We start from the raw sequence: 18,418 nt of genomic DNA on the forward strand, positions 1-18,418 counted from the left end.
AGCCCCATCACTTCATGGCAAATGGATGGGGAAACAGTGGAAACAGTGGCTGACTTTATTTTTGGGGTCTCCAAAATCACTGCAGGTGGTGACTGCAGCCATGAAACTAAAAAAACAAACAAACAAAAACAAACAAACAAACAAACCCCACCTGCTCCTTGGAAGAAAAGCTATGGCCAACCTTGACAACATATTAAAAAGCAGAGACATTACTTTGCCAACAAATGTCCATCAAGTCAAAGTTGTGGTTTTTTTCATAGTCAAGTATGTGAGTTCAGTTCAGTTCAGTTGCTCAGTCATGTCCAACTCTTTGCGACTCCATGGACTGCAGCAAGTCCCTGTCCATCACTAACTCCTGGAATTTACTCATATTCATGTCCATTGAGTCAGTGATGCCATCCAACCATCTCATCCTCTGTCGTCCCCTTCTCCTCCTGCCTTCAATGTTTCCCAGCATTAGGGTCTTTTCAAGTAAGTCAGTTCTTCGCAACATGTAGCCAAAGTATCGGAGCTTCAGCTTCAGCATCAGTCCTTCCAATGAATATTCAGGACTGATTTCCGTTAGGATGGACTAGTTGGATATCCTTGCAGTCCAAGGGACTCTCAAGAGTCTTCTCCAACACCACAGCTCAAAAGCATCTATTCTTCAGCACTCAGCTTTCTTTATAGTCCATCTCTCATATCCATACATGACTACTGGAAAAACTTTAGCTTTGACTAGACGGACCTTTGTTGATAAAGCAATGTCTCTGCTTTTTAATATGCTGTCTATTATGGTCATAACTTTTCTTCCAAGGAGCAAGCATCTTTTAATTTCATGACTGCAGTCTCCATCTGCAGTGATTTTGGAGTGAAAAAAAAAAAATTCTGTCACTGTTTCCATTGCTTTCCCATCTATTTTCCATGAAGTGATGGGCCAGATGTCATGATCGTAGTTTTCTGAATGTTGAATTTTAAGCCAACTTTTTCACTCTCTTCTTTCACTTTCATCAAGAGGCTCTTTAGTTCTTCTTCGCTTTCTGCCATAAGAGTGGTGTCTTATGCATATCTGAGGTTACTGATATTTCTCCTAGCCATCTTGAATTCAGCTTATGGTTCATCCAGCCCAGTGTTTCTCATGATGCATTCTGCATATAAGGTAAAAAAGCAGGTTGACAATATACACATTTCATGTACTCCTTTCCCGATTTGGATCCAGTCTGTTGTTCCATGTCCAGTTCTAACAGTTCTTCCTGCATGCAGATTTCCCCGGGGGCAGGTCAGGTGGTCTGTTATTCCCATCTCTTTAAGAATTTTCCACAGTTTGTTGTGATCCACACAGTCAAAGCCTTGCATAGTCAATAAAGCAGTGAGTGAAAAGTGTGAAAATAGCTCAGTCATGTCTGACTCTTTGCAACCCCATGGACTGCAGCCTGCCAGGCTCTACTTTCCATGGAATTCTCCAGGCAAGAATACTGGAGTGGGTTGCCATTTCCTTCTCCCAATAAAGCAGAAGTAGATGTTTTTATGGAATTCCCTTGCTTTTTCTATGATCCAATGAATGTTGGCAATTTGATCTCCAGTTCTACTGCCTTTTCTAAATTCAGCTTGAACATCTGGAATTTCATAGTCCATGTACTGTTGCAGCCTGGCTTGGAGAATTTTGAGCATTTCTTTGCCATAAATGTGAGATGAATGAAATTGTGTGGTAGTTTGAGCATTCTTTGGCATTGCCTTTCTTTGGGATTAAAATGAAAGCTGACCTTTCCCAGTCCTGAGGCCACTGCTGAGTTTTCCAAATTTGCTGGCGTATTGACTGCAACACTTTCACAGCATCACCTTTTAGGATTTGAAATAGCTCAACTGGAATTCCATCACCTCCACTAGATTTGTTTGTAGTGATATTTCCTAAAGCCCACTTGACTTCGCATTCCAGGATATCTGGCTCTAGGTGAGCACACCATCGTGGTTATCTGGGTCGTGAAGATTTTTTTGGACCGTAAAGGAAATTGAGCACTGAAGAATTGATGCTTTTGAATTTGATGTTGAGGAGCCTCTTGAAAGTCCCTTGGACTGCAAAGAGATACAACCAGTCGATCCTAAAGGAAATCAGTCCTGAATATTCATTGGAAGGACTGATGCTGAAGCTGAAACCTCAATATTTTGGCCAGGAGATGCGAGGAACTGACTCATTAGGAAAGACTCTGATGCTGTGCAATATTGAAGGCATGAGAATGGGAAAACAGAGGATGAGATGGTTGGGTGGATTCCTGACTTGATGGATGTGAGTTTGAGCAAGCTTCTGGAGTTGGTGATGGACAGTGAGGCCTGATGTGCTTCAGTCCATGGGCTCACAAGGAGTCGGGCACGATTAAGCAACTGAACTGAACTGAACTCAACCGCCTAATTAAATAGGAAGTTTCTCTTTTTTGTAAATAGTGCAACTCTGCATTGTTGCTGTTCAGTTGCTAGGTCATGTCCAATTCTTTGTGACCCCATGGACTACAGCCTGCTAGGCTCCTCTGTCCATGGGGATTCTCCAGGCAAGAATATTGGAGTGGGTTGCCATGCCCTCCTCCAGGAAATTTTCCCAACCAAGGATTGAACACACTTCACCAGCTTTCCAGGTGGATTCTTTACTGGCTGAACCACCAGGGGATGGATGTATTTATTGAAATTTAGTCTTGAGTTTAAAAATGTCATTTTTCTTGATTAATAGAAAGCTGATGAAGAATTCTAGAACTTTATGTCTTGGGAAAGAAAATCATTTAACTTGAAGTTCCCAAAGTTTTTATCACACACACACACACACACACACACACACACACACACACACACATATGATAATTACCTCAGAATTCCATGTTGGGTGATGAAACTTTGTATTCAGTAATTCTCTCAGCACTACTGGGGCAACGATTCATGAGACTGAGTAAAGCATAGTGGATTGAGTTAATTCTCAACGACATATCTCTTTTTCTTTTATTTCCTAAGGCCAAGGTTTATTTTCTTTAATTTGTTTGTTTGTTTGGTTGTTTGTTTCATTTAAGGAACTTATGTAGACTCTTGAAAACTGAAGCTACCGACTAGCCCTCTAAAGAGAGGAAATGAGAAGAAATTTTGCCTGAGACTCATCATCCCTGGAACTTAGCAAAAGTCAGTGGGTTTTGAATGAGATATTTATAAAGTTTATTTATTCTTTTTCCCATTGTCAGTCTCACCTCTGTCCATTTTGTTTTAAACTAGCCACAGGACAAGATAGTAAGGAGATAATGGCTGAGAAGTATCCAGGTACCAGTGGGGATCAGTAGGGAAAGGGGTGAGAGTAAGTGCAGGGGCAGCTGCAGGAAGGGAGATTACATGTCCAAACAGGATATTCTGCAGAGACTATTCTTGCACGACATATTACATTAGAGACTGTCAGAATAGCCATGCATGATTAATGTTTTATAACCTAAAAATATTCATTCACAGAGTATGACATCTGTGGTTTTATGATATCAATATAGCAATTATGTACATTATTCTGCAAAGTGGAAGCAAATTCTTTGAATAAAATTGTGTTGTTCAATGTTGCTAAATCCTCAATATTATTAATATTCTGAATAGTGCATTAAAATAGAATGATCAGTTCAGTTCAGGTCAGTCGCTCAGTCGTGTCTGACTCTTTGCGACCCCATGAATTGCAGCACGCCAGGCCTCTCTGTCCATCACCAACACCCGGAGTCTACCCAAACCCAAGTCCATCGAGTCGGTGATGCCATCCAACCATCTCATCCTCTGTTGTCCCCTTCGCCTGTCAACCCCAATCCTACCCAGCATTAGGGTCTTTTCCAATGAGTCAACCCTTCGCATGAGGTGGCCAAAGTATTGGAGTTTCAGCTTCAACATCAGACCTTCCAATGAACAGCCAGGATTGATCTCTTTTAGGATGGATTGATTGGATCTCCTTGCAGTCCAAGGGACTCTCAAGAGTCTTCTCCAACACCACAGTTCAAAAGCATCAATTCTTTGGCGCTCAGCTTTCTTCACCGTCCAACTCTCACATCCATACATGACCACTGGAAAAACCATAGCCTTGACTAGATGGACTTTTGTTGGCAAAGTAATGTCTCTGCTTTTAAACATGCTATCTAGGTTGGCCATTACCTTCCTTCCAAGGAGTAATCGTCTTTTAATTTCATGGCTGCAGTCACCATCAGCAGTGATTCTGGAGCACAAACAAATAATATCTGACACTGTTTCCACTGTTTCCCCATCTATTTCCCATGAAGTGATGGGATCAGATGCCATGATCTTAGTTTTTTGAACGTTGAGCTTTAAGCCATCTTTTCACTCTCCTCTTTCACCTTCATCAAGAGGCTCTTTAGTTCTTCTTCACTTTCTGCCATAAGGGTGGTGTCATCTGCATATCTGAGGTTATTGATATTTCTCCCGGCAATCTTGATTCCAGCATGTCTTTCTTCCAGCCCAGCATTTTTCATGATGTACTCAGCATATAAGTTAAATAAGCAGGGTGACAATATACAGCCTTGACGTATTCCTTTTCCTATTTGGAACCAGTCTGTTGTTCCATGTCCAGTTCTAAATGTTGCTTGAGAAGGGCATGACAAACCACTTCAGTATTCTTTCCTTGAGAACCCCATGAACAGTATGAAAAGGCAAAAAGATAGGACACTGAAAGATGAACTCCCCAGGTCAGTAGGTGCCCAATATGCTACTGGAGATCAGTGGAGAAATAACTCCAGAAAGAACGATGGGATGGAGCCAAAGCAAAAACGATATCCAATTGTGGATGTGACTGGTGATAGACACAAAGTCCAATGCTGTAAAGAGCAATATTGCATAGGAACCTGGAATGTTAGGTCCATGAATCAAGGCAAATTGGAAGTGGTCAAACAGGAGATGGCAAGAGTGAACGTCGACATTCTAGAAATCAGCGAACTAAGATGGATTGGAATGGGTGAATTTAACTCAGATGACCATTATATCTACTACTGTGGGCAAGAATCCCTTAGAGGAAATGGAGTAGCCATCATGGTCAACAAGAGAGTCCAAAATGCAGTACTTGGATGCAATCTCAAAAACGATAGAATGATCTCTGTTCGTTTCCAAGGCAAACCATTCAATATCACGGTAATCCAAGTCTATGCCCCCACCAGTAACGTCGAAGAAGCTGAAGTTGAATGGTTCTATGAAGACCTACAAGACCTTCCAGAACTAACACCCAAAAAAGATGTCCTTTTCATTATAGGGGACTGGAATGCAAAAGTAGGAAGTCAAGAAACACCTGGCGCAACAGGCAAATCTGGCCTTGGAGTACAGAATGAAGCAGGGCAAAGGCTAATAGCGTATTGCCACAGGAATGCACTGGTAATAGCAAACACCCATTCCAACAACACAAGAGAAAACTCTACACGTGGACATCACCAGATGGTCAACACCGAAATCAGATTGATTATATTCTTTGCAGCCAAAGATGGAGAAGCTTTGTACAGTCAGCAAAAACAAGACCAGGAGCAGACTGTGGCTCAGATCATGAACTGCTTATTGCCAAATTCAGACTTAAATTGAAGAAACTAGGGAAAACCACTAGTCCATTCAGGTATGACCTAGATCAAATCCCTTATGAGTATACAGTGGAAGTGACAAATAGATTTAAGGGACTAGATCTGATAGACAGAGTGCCTGATGAACTATGGACAGAGGTTCATGACATTGTACAGGAGACAGGGATCAAGAAAATCCCCATGGAAAAGAAATGCAAAAAAGCAAAATGGCTGTCTGAGGAGGCCTTACAGATAGCTGGGAAGAGAAGAGAAGCAAAAAGCAAAGGAGAAAAGGAAAGATATTCCCATCTCAATGCAGAGTTCCAAAGAATAGCAAGGAGAGATAAGAAAGCCTTCCTCAGCGATCAGTGCAAAGAAATAGAGGAAAACAACAGATTGGGAAAGACTAGAGATCTCTTCAAGAAAATTAGAGATACCAAAGGAACATTTCATGCAAAGATAGGCTCGATAAAGGACAGAAATGGTATGGACCTAACAGAAGCAGAAGATATTAAGAAGAGGTGGCAAGAATACACAGAAGAACTGTACAAAAAGGATCTTCACTACCCAGATAATCACGATGGTGTGATCCCTCACCTAGAGCCAGACAACCTGGAATGTGAAGTCAAGTGGGCCTTGGAAAGCATCACTACGAACAAAGCTAGTGGAGGTGACAGAATTCCAGTTGAGTTATTTCAAATCCTCAAAGGTTATGCTGTGAAAGTGCTGCACTCGATATGCCAGCAAATTTGGAAAACTCAGCAGTGGCCACAGGACTGGGAATGGTCAGTTTTCGTTCCAATCCCAAAGAAAGGCAATGCCAAAGAATGCTCAAACTACCACACAACTGCACTCATCTCACATGCTAGTAAAGTAATGCTCAAAATTCTCCAAGCCACGCTTCAGCAATATGTGAACCGTGAACTTCCAGATGTTCAAGCTGGTTTCAGACAAGGCAGAGGAACCAGAGATCAAATTGCCAATATCCTCTGGATCATCAAAAAAGCAAGAGAGTTTCAGAAAAACATCTATTTCTGCTTTATTGACTATGCCAAAGCCTTTGACTGTATGGATCACAATAAACTGTGGAAAATTCTGAAAGAGAATGGAATACCAGACCATCTGACCTGTCTCTTGAGAAACCTGTATGCAGGTCAGGAAGCAACAGTTAGAACTGGACATGGAACAACAGACTGGTTCCAAATAGGAAAAGGAGTACATCAAGGCTGTATATTGTCACCCTGCTTATTTAACTTATATGCTGAGTACATCATGAAAAATGCTGGGCCTGAAGAAACACACGCTGGAATCAAGATTGCCGGGAGAAATATCAATAACCTCAGATATGCAGATGACACCACTCTTATGGCAGAAAGTGCAGAAGAACTAAAGAGCCTCTTGATGAAGGTGAAAGAGGAGAGTGAAAAGATGGCTTAAAGCTCAACGTTCAGAAAACTAAGATCATAGCATCTGGTCTCATCACTTCATGGGAAATGGATGGGGAAACAGTGGAAACAGTGTCAGACTTTATTTTTTTGTGCTCCAGAATCACTGCTGATGGTGACTGCAGCCATGAAATTAAAAGACACTTACTCCTTGGAAGGAAGGTAATGGCCAACCTAGATAGCATGTTTAAAAGAAGAGACATTACTTTGCCAACAAAAGTCCGTCTAGTGAAGGCATGGTTTTTCCAGTGGTCATGTTTGGTTGTGAGAGTTGGACGGTGAAGAAAGCTGAGCGCCAAAGAATTGATGCTTTTGAACTGTGGTGTTGGAGAAGACTCTTGAGAGTCCCTTGGACTGCAAGGAGATCCAATCAATCCATCCTAAAAGAGATCAATCCTGGCTGTTCATTGGAAGGTCTGATGTTGAAGCTGAAACTCCAATACTTTGGCCACCTCATGCGAAGGGTTGACTCATTGGAAGAGACCCTAATGTTGGGTAGGATTGGGGACGGGAGGAGAAGGGAATGACAGAGGATGAGATGGTTGGATGGCATCACCGACTCGATGGACATGGGTTTGGGTAGACTCCGGGTGTTGGTGATGGACAGAGAGGCCTGGCGTGCTGCAATTCATGGGGTCGCAAAGAGTCGGACACGATTGAGCGACTGAACTGAACTGAACTGATATGTGTGTGTGTGTGTTCTTTGCAGAGAAACTACTAGCGACTCTAATTCATGGGAAATGCTTCAGTAATAATAATTCATGATTTATTTGTGATCTCAAGGTGAGCATATCTTATAGACAATCTTCAATGAACATTATATCTGACAATCTTCAGTCTTTGATAGGAGTTGGGCAGGATCTGGCAGAATCTGAAAGGGCATGGCTATTGTGTTGCCAATCAAAGGTATAGCCATATGTTTTGCAAATTTACATTTCAAAAAAGCTGGGTTTTGTACTAACTGTACAGGGTTATTTTGGGTTATTGCTGATTTACAGAATTGATAGGGATACTAAATAGCAATAAAAAGAAATAAGGGGTCTCCGTAGGATGCCTGTCTGGGTAGAAAGAAATGTGTTCTCAAGTCTCAATCAGCTTGTGATGAGGCCGGAACTGTGGGCTTCTCAGGATATTACTGTTATAACACAGATGACATAGCATGTGCACCCCTAGTTCTGGGCTCCATTTCAGTGTTTTGCAGTCCAGGGGCTGCAGATCCTAGAAGGTCAGATTTTTTGTGGGATGTGTCAAGCTTTTACAAAGTTTTCTGCTTACCTACTTTTTCTTGTGAAATTTACTTTTCAATTACTATAAAAGTACAACTTCTACATTGTGGAAGATCTGTTAAATTTCCTAACAATAAACGTGTTTACAATGTTGAGGGCTATTTTTATCATCAGAAAATAATTATTTAGGATACATTTGGAGGGTATATGTCAAACATCATTGATTTTCTTTGTTTTATGACAAAAAGTAATGCCAGTTATTTAGGACAGGTAACTCTTAAATAAAATAATATGACAATATTATATGATATTATGACAATAATATGATAATATGACAATAAAATAATATGCCAATTTTATGAAAAGCACATGTACAACTGATATTCCACCTGCTACCTATTAATAAAATATTGGCTCTAGAAGCCCAGATTTTTAGATTATCAAAAGGAAACTGATTTGTATTTTAAATGTGATGGTAAATGTGTAATTAAGTCTTATTTTGAGGAAATGTAAGACTCAAGAGAAAATATTCTCAATGGCAAACATATTCATTAATTAATCTGTTTTCATTTCTCACAAAAATCGCAGCAGACTTATTAATTATCAAACTCCACTGGAGTTCTTTGCTAGTTAGTAGTGAAATAAAATTTGGCAGTAAACACACTTGAAGAGGACACTGCTGCAGTCACACTCATTCATAAGCAGAGAATGTTCCTTGTCAATCTAGTTTCAAAAGTGAAAGTGAAAGTCGCTCAGTCATGCCCGACTCTTTGCAACCCCATGGTCTATACACTCCATGGCATTCTCCAGGCCAGAATACTGGAGTGGGTAGCCTTTCCCTTCTCCAGGGCATCTTCCCAACCCAAGGATCAAACTCAGGTCTCCCCCACTGCAGGTGGATTCTTTACCAGCTGAGCCACCAGGGAAGCCCAGGTATACTGAAGTGGGTAGCTTATCCCTTCTCCAGCAGATCTGCCTGACCAAGGAATGGAACAGGGGTCTCCTGCATTGAAGGGGGATTCTTTATCAGCTGAGCAATCAGAGAAGTCCTTACCCATGTTGATCTAGTTTACCTAAGTCAATGGTCTGAGCATGAGATTAGATGGTCTAAGGTGGTGATAAATCATGGCACTTAGGTTTACCTAATATGTTATGAATCTAAGAGAACACCTCAGGATACAGAAACCTCAGAGTGAGATAATACTACTGTTTTAAGAACTCACTTTCTATAAGGGAAGATACTGATAAAACACTTTCTAAACTGTGCTGAGAATAAGGGAGATAATTTTCTAAACAAGGGGGAAGGGGAAGGGGAAGTCGCTCAGTCGTGTCCGACTCTTTGCGACCCCGTGGACTGTAGCCCACCAGGCTTCTCCGTCAGTGGGATTCTCTAGGCAAGAATACTGGAGTGGTTTGCCATTTCCTTCTCCAGGGGATCTTCCCTGACCCAGGGATCGAACCCGGGTCTCCCACATTGGAGGCAGACGCTTTAACCTCTGAGCCACCAGGGAAGCACCACAAACAAGGGGATACTTGACCAAATACATTTTGTAAATCCTGGGTTAAAATGTTAGCAATAGCTTCAGGACCTCTTGGAGCCTTTAAAATGGTAAGTTGGCTGTGACTATCTAAGAAAGAAATACCGAAGGCAGAATTTTCTAAACTTAATTGACCAAAGAGCTCTTCTAACTTTTTCCCCATAGACTACTGTGTTGGATGAATGTTTTACAGAATATTTTGCAAAATAGTATTCCAATCTCTTCTAAATGAAGAGTTCCCTGATGCAGTTTGCCTGGTGCACACAGCTTGCAGAATCTTAGAGATCCCCTCTCATCCTCCATATTTTTATGTGAAAGCCTATACAGGAGCCCTGATGAATCCAAGTGAAAGATTTCTTCTCAGTAACCACACGGGTGGAGTGGTTAAAGTCAGGATAATTAAAATCATAATAAATTAGAATGATTTTTTTTCACAATATGTTGAAAAGTAAGCCTGAGAAAATTTTGTTTCCTCCAGATAACTTTTAAGAATCTCATACTGTGCCCTATGGAATGGCCAATTTTAATTGTTTTTTAGTTGACTTTATGAAATGTAATGTTATCGAAGGACACACTATGATCCAGATACAGAAATGTACTCCTTTCCTTCTGAACACACTGAAACACAAAATACCAAACCTTCTTGCACTGCGGTTCATTATCACGTGGATTCATTTATTGAAAAAATCGATAGTGAACCTAAATAATCAATCACTTAGGGTTCACTGTGTCATAATTGGTGTTATAAAGGGATAACCCTGCTCTTTAGAAACCCACACACATCATATATACATACATTGGTGTAGAGAAATTTCTGGCTAACATAAAAACTCAGTAAAACATATTTAACTTTTTCACATTATAATAGGCTACTTCCATCAAACAATATTAATTGAGGCAGACACTGCATGTAGGGGTATCAGGCATCAAAGGACTTGTAAAGTATAATCTAACTCTGCTTTCTGACTTCACGGAGCTGGGTTTCCAGGGAAAGCTGACATATACATGTGCAGATAACACATCCACTGTCAACTCACGCTTCTCTCCAGTATGTTAGATCTGCACTAGCATACTGACTGATAAAATTTTAATTTCTGAAAGTAGACTGACTATTTCTAAGAAATATTTTTTTCCTTCCTTGAAATTGACAATCTAAAACTACTTGTTGTGACTGGATTTTGATTTTTTAAAAAAGTAACTTCTAAGAAAAGTAGCTAATGTGGTTTACTGACATTGAGTGATCTTAAAAAAAAAAAATGAGTAGTCATTGTCCTAACTTTCCTGTGATTCTGACATAGATAACAGACAAATGAGCCACACAGGAGTGTCAGAAAAAGGCTTCAAAAGAAAGCCAGTTGAACAGATTTCTGCATATGTTTAGGCAAAAATATGGACTGTCAACAGGAAAAAAAAAAAACAAAAACTTTTTTTCTTCAATCAAATATGAGTAAACATCTGGATATTTTAATGTTTAACTTTACATTGCATTATATAAATAATTCTATATTGCATTATGTAAATAATTCAAAGAATATATTAATTATAGCACTTAATTAGGCATGCATGAATAGTCTTGCTTCTTGGTAAAGGGGAATTTGCTATTTGGCTCGCTATAGTCCATAGGATTGTAAAGAACTGGACATGACTGAAGCAACATAGCACACACACACCTAGAGTGGAGATGGCAAAACTGTAGGGAAAATGCTGAAATCAAGGGATAGGACCTCAGAGGATTATACTCTACACTTCTGTGACAACATGGGGTTCACCATGGCCCAGCGCCAGGCCAGGAGGAAAACAGGGGGACCTTGGGCATCCTTCATTTCAGTTCAGTCACTCAGTCATGTCTGACCCATTGTGACCTCATGGACTGCAGCACCCATACTTTCCTCTCCATCACCAACTACTAGAGCTTGCTCAAACTCAAGTCCATCAAGTTGGTGATGCCATCAAATCATCTCATCTTCTGTCATTCCCTTTTCCTTCTTCCTTCAATCTTTCCCACTATCAGGGTCTTTCCCAATGAGTCAATTCTCCAATCAGGTGGCCAAAGTATTGGAGTTTCAGCTTCAGCATCAGTCCTTCCAATGAATAATCAGGACTGATTTCCTTTAGGATTGACTGGTTTGATCTCCTTGCAGTCCAAGGGACTCTCAAGAGTCTTCTCCAATACCACAGTTCAAAAACATCAATTCTTCAGCACTTGGCTTTATTTATAGTCCAACTATCACATCCATACATGACTACTGGAAAAACCATAGCTTTGACTAGATGGACCTTTGTCAGCAAAGTAATGTCTCTGCTTTTTTAATATGCTGTCTAGGTTAGTCATAGCTTTCCTTCCAAGGAGCATGCAACTTTTAATTTCATGGCTGCAGTCACCTTCTGCAGTGATTTTGGACCCCCCAAAAATAAAGTCTCACTGTTTCCATTGCTTCCCCATCAATTTGCCAGGAAATGACAGATGCCATGATCTTTATATTTTGAATGTTGAGCTTTAAGCCAACCTTTTCACTCTCCTTTTTCACTTTCATCAAGAGGTTCTTTAGTTCTTCGCTTTCTGCCATAAGAGTGGTGCCATCTGCGTACAAGAGGTTATTGATATTTCTCTCGGAAATCTTAATTCCAACTTGTGGTTCATCCAGCCCGACATTTTGCATGATGTACTTTGCATATAAGTTAAATAAGCAGGGTGACAAGATAAAGCCCTGATGTACTCCTTTCTCAATTTGGAACCGGTCTATTGTTCCATGTCCAGTTCTAACTGTGCTTCTTGACCTGCATACAGATTTCTCAGGAGGCAGGTAAGGTGGTCTGGTATTACCATCTCTTGAAGAATTTTCCACAGTCAAAGTCAATAAAGCATAGGTAGATATTTTTATGGAAATCTCTTGTTTGTTTTTTCTATGATCCAACGGATGTTGGCAATTTGATCTCTAGTTCCTCTGCCTTTTCTAAATCCAGCTTGAACATCTGGATTTCTTTGTTCACATACTGTTGAAGCCTGGCTTGGAGAATTTTGAGCATTTCTTTGCTAGCCTGTGAGATGAGTGCAAGTGTGTGGTAATTTGAACATTCTTTGGCATTCCCTCCTTTAGAACTGGAGTGAAAACTGACCTTTTCCATTCTTGTGGCCACTGATTAGTTTTCCAAATTTGTTGGCATATTGAGTGCATCACTTTCACAGCATCATCTTATAGGATTTGAAATGGCTCACCTGGAATTCCATCATTTCCACTAGCTTTGCTCATAGTGATAACTCCTAAAGCCCACTTGACTTCACATTCCAGGATGTTTGACTCTAGATGAGTGATCACACCATCGTGGTTTTCTGTATCAGGAAGATCTTTTTTGTATATTTCTTCTGTGTATTCTTGCCACCTCTTCTTAATATCTTCTATTTCTGTTAGGTCCATACTGTTTCTGCCCTTTATTGTGTCCATCTTTGCATGAAATGTTCCCTTGGTATCTCTAATTTTCCATAGGTCACAAAGAGTAGAACATGGCTTAGTGACTGGACAACAACAATAGCAGCAATGTGGCAGTGGGTACAGCTGAGGTAAATCAAGTGCATTATACCAAATGTAAAGCTGATACAGGATAGGTGTTTGAGGTGGACTCTACAATGAGAAGGAGGACAATTTATGGAAAGATGGGTTATAGATGCATTTCAAAAGTAAGAGCAAGATGGCAGAGTAGAAGGACGTGCACTCATCTTCTCCTGAGAGAACTCCAAAATTGTAACTCACTGTTGAAGAACTGTCGACAGGAAAATGTTGGATCCCACCAGAAAAGTTACCCCACATCCAAGGGCAAAGGAGAAGCCCCAGAAGATGGTAAGAGAGTTTAAATCATGTTTAGAATCAAACCCCATACCTGCCAGAGATGTTCAGAGCACTCTAATAAAACCTTGTGCACACAAGGACCCAGAGACTCCACAGAAACTGAGCCAGATCTGCCTTTGATTGTCTGAGTGTCTCCTGTAGAGGCATGGGCCAGCAGTGGCCTGCTGCAGGGGCAGGGGCTCTGGGTGCAGCAGACCTGGGTCACAGAGTGTTTGGCATCAGCCCTCTTGGAGGAGGTCACCATTAACCCCACCACAGAGCTTCCGAGCAGATGAACCACAAACTGCACAACAATTATACCAAATAAATTACCACACCGTTAAGAAAGTTCTAGGACCCACAACAGATTTCCCAACCTGGGGTTCTGGCAAAGGGACTGAGCACCCCCAAGGACTTTGAAGGCCAGTGGGATGTGATTACAGAACTTACCCAGGCCTGGGGAAACAGACTCTTGGAGGGTACAAACAAAACTTTGTGAGCATCAGGACCCAGGAGAAAGAAGCAGTGACCTCACAAGGGACTGACCCAGACTTGCCTGTGAGTGTGCAAGAGTCTCCAGCGGAGGCATGTGTCAACAGTGCCCTGCTGCAGGGCCACTGAAAACAACAGTGCATGCACAGGTCCTTTTGAAGGAGGTCACCATTACTTTCATTACCATAGTTTGAAGTGAAAGTGAAAGTTGCTAAGTCGTGTCCGACTCTTTGAGAACCCATGGACTATACAGCCCATGGAATTCTCCAGGCCAGAATACTGGAGTGGGTAGCCTTTTCCTTCTCCAGGGTATCTTCCCAACCCAGGGATCAAACCCAGGTCTCCTACACTGCAAGCAGATTCTTTACCAGCTGAGCCACAAGTGAAGCCCATAGTTTGGTCTCAAGTTAAACAACTGGGAGGGAACACAGCCCCGCCCATCAACAGGAAATTGGATTAAAGATTTGCTGAGGATGGCCCCTCCCATCAGAAAAAGACCCAGTTTTCCCCACAGTCAGTCTCTCCCTTCAGAAAGCTTCCATAAGCCTCTTATCCTTATCCATCAGAGGGCAGACAGAATGAAAATCACAATCACAGAAAATAATCAAACTGAGTTAGCCTTGTCTAACTCAGTGAAACTATGATCCATGCCGTGTACAGCCACCCAAGGCGGACGGGTCATAGTGAAGAGTTCTGACAAAATGTGGTCCACCGGAGAAGGGAATGGCAAACCGCTTCAGTATTCTAGCCTTGAGAACCCCATGAACAGTATGAAAAGGCAAAAAGACGTGACTGTGAAAGATGAACTCCCCAGGTCAGTAGGTGCCCAATATGCTACTGGAAAAGATGGAGAAATAACTTCAGAATGAAGAGATGGAGCTAAAGCAAAACAATGCCAGTTGTGGATGTGACTGGTGATGGAAGTAAAGTCTGATGCTGTAAAGAACAATATTGCATAGGAACCTGGAATGTTAAGTCCATGAATCAGGGTAAATTGGAAGTGGTCAAACAGGAGATGGTAAGAGTGAACATCAACATTTTAGGAATCAGTGAACTAAAATGGACTGGAATGGGTGAATTTAAATCAAGTGACCATTATATCTACTGCTGCGGGCAAGAACCCTTAGAAGAAATGGAGTATCCCTCATAGTCAACAAAAGAGTCCAAACTGCATACTTGAGTGCAATCTTAAAAATTACAGAAAGATCTCTTTTCTTTTCCAAGGCAAACCATTCATTATCACAGTAATCCAAATCTATGCCCCAGCCATTAATGCCAAGGAAGCTAAAGTTGGATGGTTCTATGAAGCCCTACAAGACCTTTTAGAACTAATACCAAAAAAAAAAAAAAATGTTGTTTTCATCACAGGGGACTAGAATGAAAAAGTAGGAAGTCAAGAGATACCTGGAGTAACAGACAAGTTTGGCCTTGGACTACAAAATGAAGCAGGGCAAAGGCTAACAGAGTTTTGCCAAGAGAATGCACTGGTCATAGCGAACACCCTCTTCCAGCAACACAAGAGACGACTCTACCCATGGAGATTACCAGATGGTAAACACCAAAATCATATTGACTATATTCTTTGCAGCTGAAGGTGGAGAAGCTATATGCAGTCATCAAAAACAAGGCCAGGAGCTGACTGTGGCTCAGATTATGAATTCCTTATTGCAAAATTCAGACTTAAATTGAAGAAAGCAGGGAATAGCAATAGGCCATTCAGGTATGACCTAAATCAAATCCCTTATGGTTATACAGTGGAAATGATAAATAGATTCAAGGGATTAGATCTGATAGACAGAGTGCCTGAAGAACTATGGATAGAGGTTCATGATATTGTTCTGGAGGCAGTGACCAAGACCATCCCCAAGAAAGAGAAATGAAAAAAGGCAAAATGATTGTCTGAGAAGGCCTTACACATAGCTGAGGAAAGAAAGGAATAAAAAGGCAAAGGAGAAAAGGAAAGATACAGCCATCTAAATGCAAAGTTCCAAAGAATAGCAAGGAGAGATAAGAAAGCCTTCATCAGAGGTCAATGCAAAGAAATAAAGGAAAACAATGGAATGGGAAATACTAGAGATCGCTTCAAGAAAATTAGGCCTCTTGTTCTTTTCCTATATCTGAGTATTTACACTCAGATAATAAAAGTCATGTAACAGACCCAAGTTCAATCTCTGGGTCAGGACGAACCCCTGCAGGAAGTCATGACACTCCACTCCAGTATTCTTGCCTGGAGAATCCTATGTGCAGAGAAGCCTCATGGGCTCTAGTCCACATGGTCACAGAGAGGTGGATACAACGGAAGCAACTTGGCACATAAGCGCAATGAAAGTCAGTAGGGTTTGGAGAAATACCTAGGATTCAGGTCAGTATTATTTTCTGCGGTCACCTTTGTCCCTGTAACCCTATCCTGGATGCATGTATATGGAGGCCACAATGCAGAGGGGGATGGTTATTTTCCAGATGGGGTGGATGTGAGTTGTGGAAAGTCTAATATCCTAATAACATCTTAAAGTCATTCCAGTCAACAATACCTGGAAACATTTCTTTCACTATAATATTGTACAACTGTTTCTTCCCCCCCCCCCAATAATTCAGAAATACATAATAGGTACGGTTTATATTGTGGATGTTCTGGAAGATTTCCTATTTTAGAGAACGTCAAGGCACTTTCTTATTTAGAGAACATTGAAGCAAAGTAGAGAACAATCAGGCTTCTGATATTTTGAGAGACATTCTCCAATGAAGTGGAGATTTGAGTGACTGCAATAAATTAACCTAAAGTGCAATGGACAACCTACAATTAAGTTTCTTCACTCTTGTGTATATTTTTTATAATGAGCTATACTTCCGTATTTTATTATTTGGATAATAATTTTAGAGTCAGTTGGCAATAGAGTTTAAAATTTCACATTTATGCAGCATATATTGACTGTTACTCCTGCTCAACCAAAGGTTTGCAAGTGATAGTGAGGGGAAATAAATCTCTGTATAAAATACATTCTAAATGCAATAAGTAGATAGAGCATTTGTAACCTGCTTAAAATGGAATTTGGAAGTGAGAATTATGCCAAAAGGTAATGTATTACAGTTTGTTGGTTAAATTACCTCGCTGTAAGATAAAATATATTCATTCACTTAAGACGATATCTGTAAGAAAACCTACTTTTCTATTATAATTATCTCTAGGAAGTTGATGAAAGATGACCCGTGCTTTCGGTATAAATCATTTCATTTTCTATTATAGAACAAATTTAGCATTTTAGTAGGCTTTTAGTCATGCATTTTAATAGTTCCTTCTCCTATACTAAGCATTCAATGCTTCTAGTGTAAAGCCCTTAAACTTGGATCTGTTAGTTAGAATGTTAGGCATAACAGAAAGGAGTGGCCTAACCAAAGAAAGATGTTCATCTCTAATCTCACCGCAGACATGCCCCAGTGTGGCCCAGTAGAGCTTACAAATATGCCAGAAAATAACTGTAGAGACTTTTCCAATTCCAGGCGCATGAGCCTGAGGCACATAATGGATGCAAACTAACCACAGGGACTGAAGAAGGAATTCATAGGGCCTGGACTCCATCTTAGGCCTGTTCATGCTGATTATGTTCTGCCACCTCTCTAATGGACTCTGAACTCTGTGCTTAGTGCCTGTGGAAATGACAATAGAAGGATAAGACCCCCTCCGGACAGGGGAATCTTGAAGATTGTATCCAGGTTACTCATCACCTAAGAGAAAATATACACTGATCCCCCTACCTCCGGACAGGTCATAAATTTTTTTCTGTAACCTCGGGCTTATTGATTATTGACTGTTTGAAATGTAACCTCGGGCTTATTGATTATTGACTGTTTGAACACATAACACATGAATGTTGGGGTTATTGTGATTGTATTTACCTTTCCTTTGTTTATGTAAGTCACAAGGAAATTGGGTGGTGTGTTCAGACACGTACACATGGGGTATAAAAGATTTTCACAAACGCTGGTCGGGGTCCTTGGCTAAGAGAATACTCTGCCTTGGGCCCGCCGGTGTAATAAACTGCACTTCACTATCTGCATCGTCCTTCTGAGTGAGCTTGTTTCCTGGAACGCGTGGCTATAACAGGACTTTGCCAGTTCCGGGGTACATGTACTCTTGAGGCACAGCTGTGTTCTCAAGTGACCTTAGGCGGCCAGGAGCCTACTAAGGGTTTATGAAGATTCTATACATACATACATTCGATTATAACAGACTGAATTATGTGGAAAACATGCACAACAGAGCCTGTTGTTATGTAACTTGCAACTGTCAATGGAAACTGTCAGTCTAAACCTGCCTAAATGAGTATGTAAAAGTCTTGTTTTGAAAAACACTGTATGTTATCATTC

General features: G+C 40.8%; 1 protein-coding gene and 1 non-coding gene across 10 annotated transcripts in view; both read right to left on the bottom strand.

Moving 5' to 3' along the window:
- The window catches only part of KHDRBS2 (KH RNA binding domain containing, signal transduction associated 2), a 631,271-nt gene that overhangs the window by 337,593 nt on the left and 275,260 nt on the right, over window positions 1-18,418 (bottom strand). The window lies entirely within an intron of this gene.
- TRNAW-CCA (transfer RNA tryptophan (anticodon CCA)) lies at window positions 9,638-9,710 on the bottom strand. Its single transcript has one exon. It is a non-coding gene; the product is annotated as a tRNA-Trp (tRNA).

Source organism: Giraffa tippelskirchi, chromosome 8 (assembly GCF_054371585.1).
Source record: "Giraffa tippelskirchi isolate mGirTip1 chromosome 8, T2T-mGirTip1v1.2.pri, whole genome shotgun sequence".
NCBI lineage: Eukaryota > Metazoa > Chordata > Mammalia > Artiodactyla > Giraffidae > Giraffa > Giraffa tippelskirchi.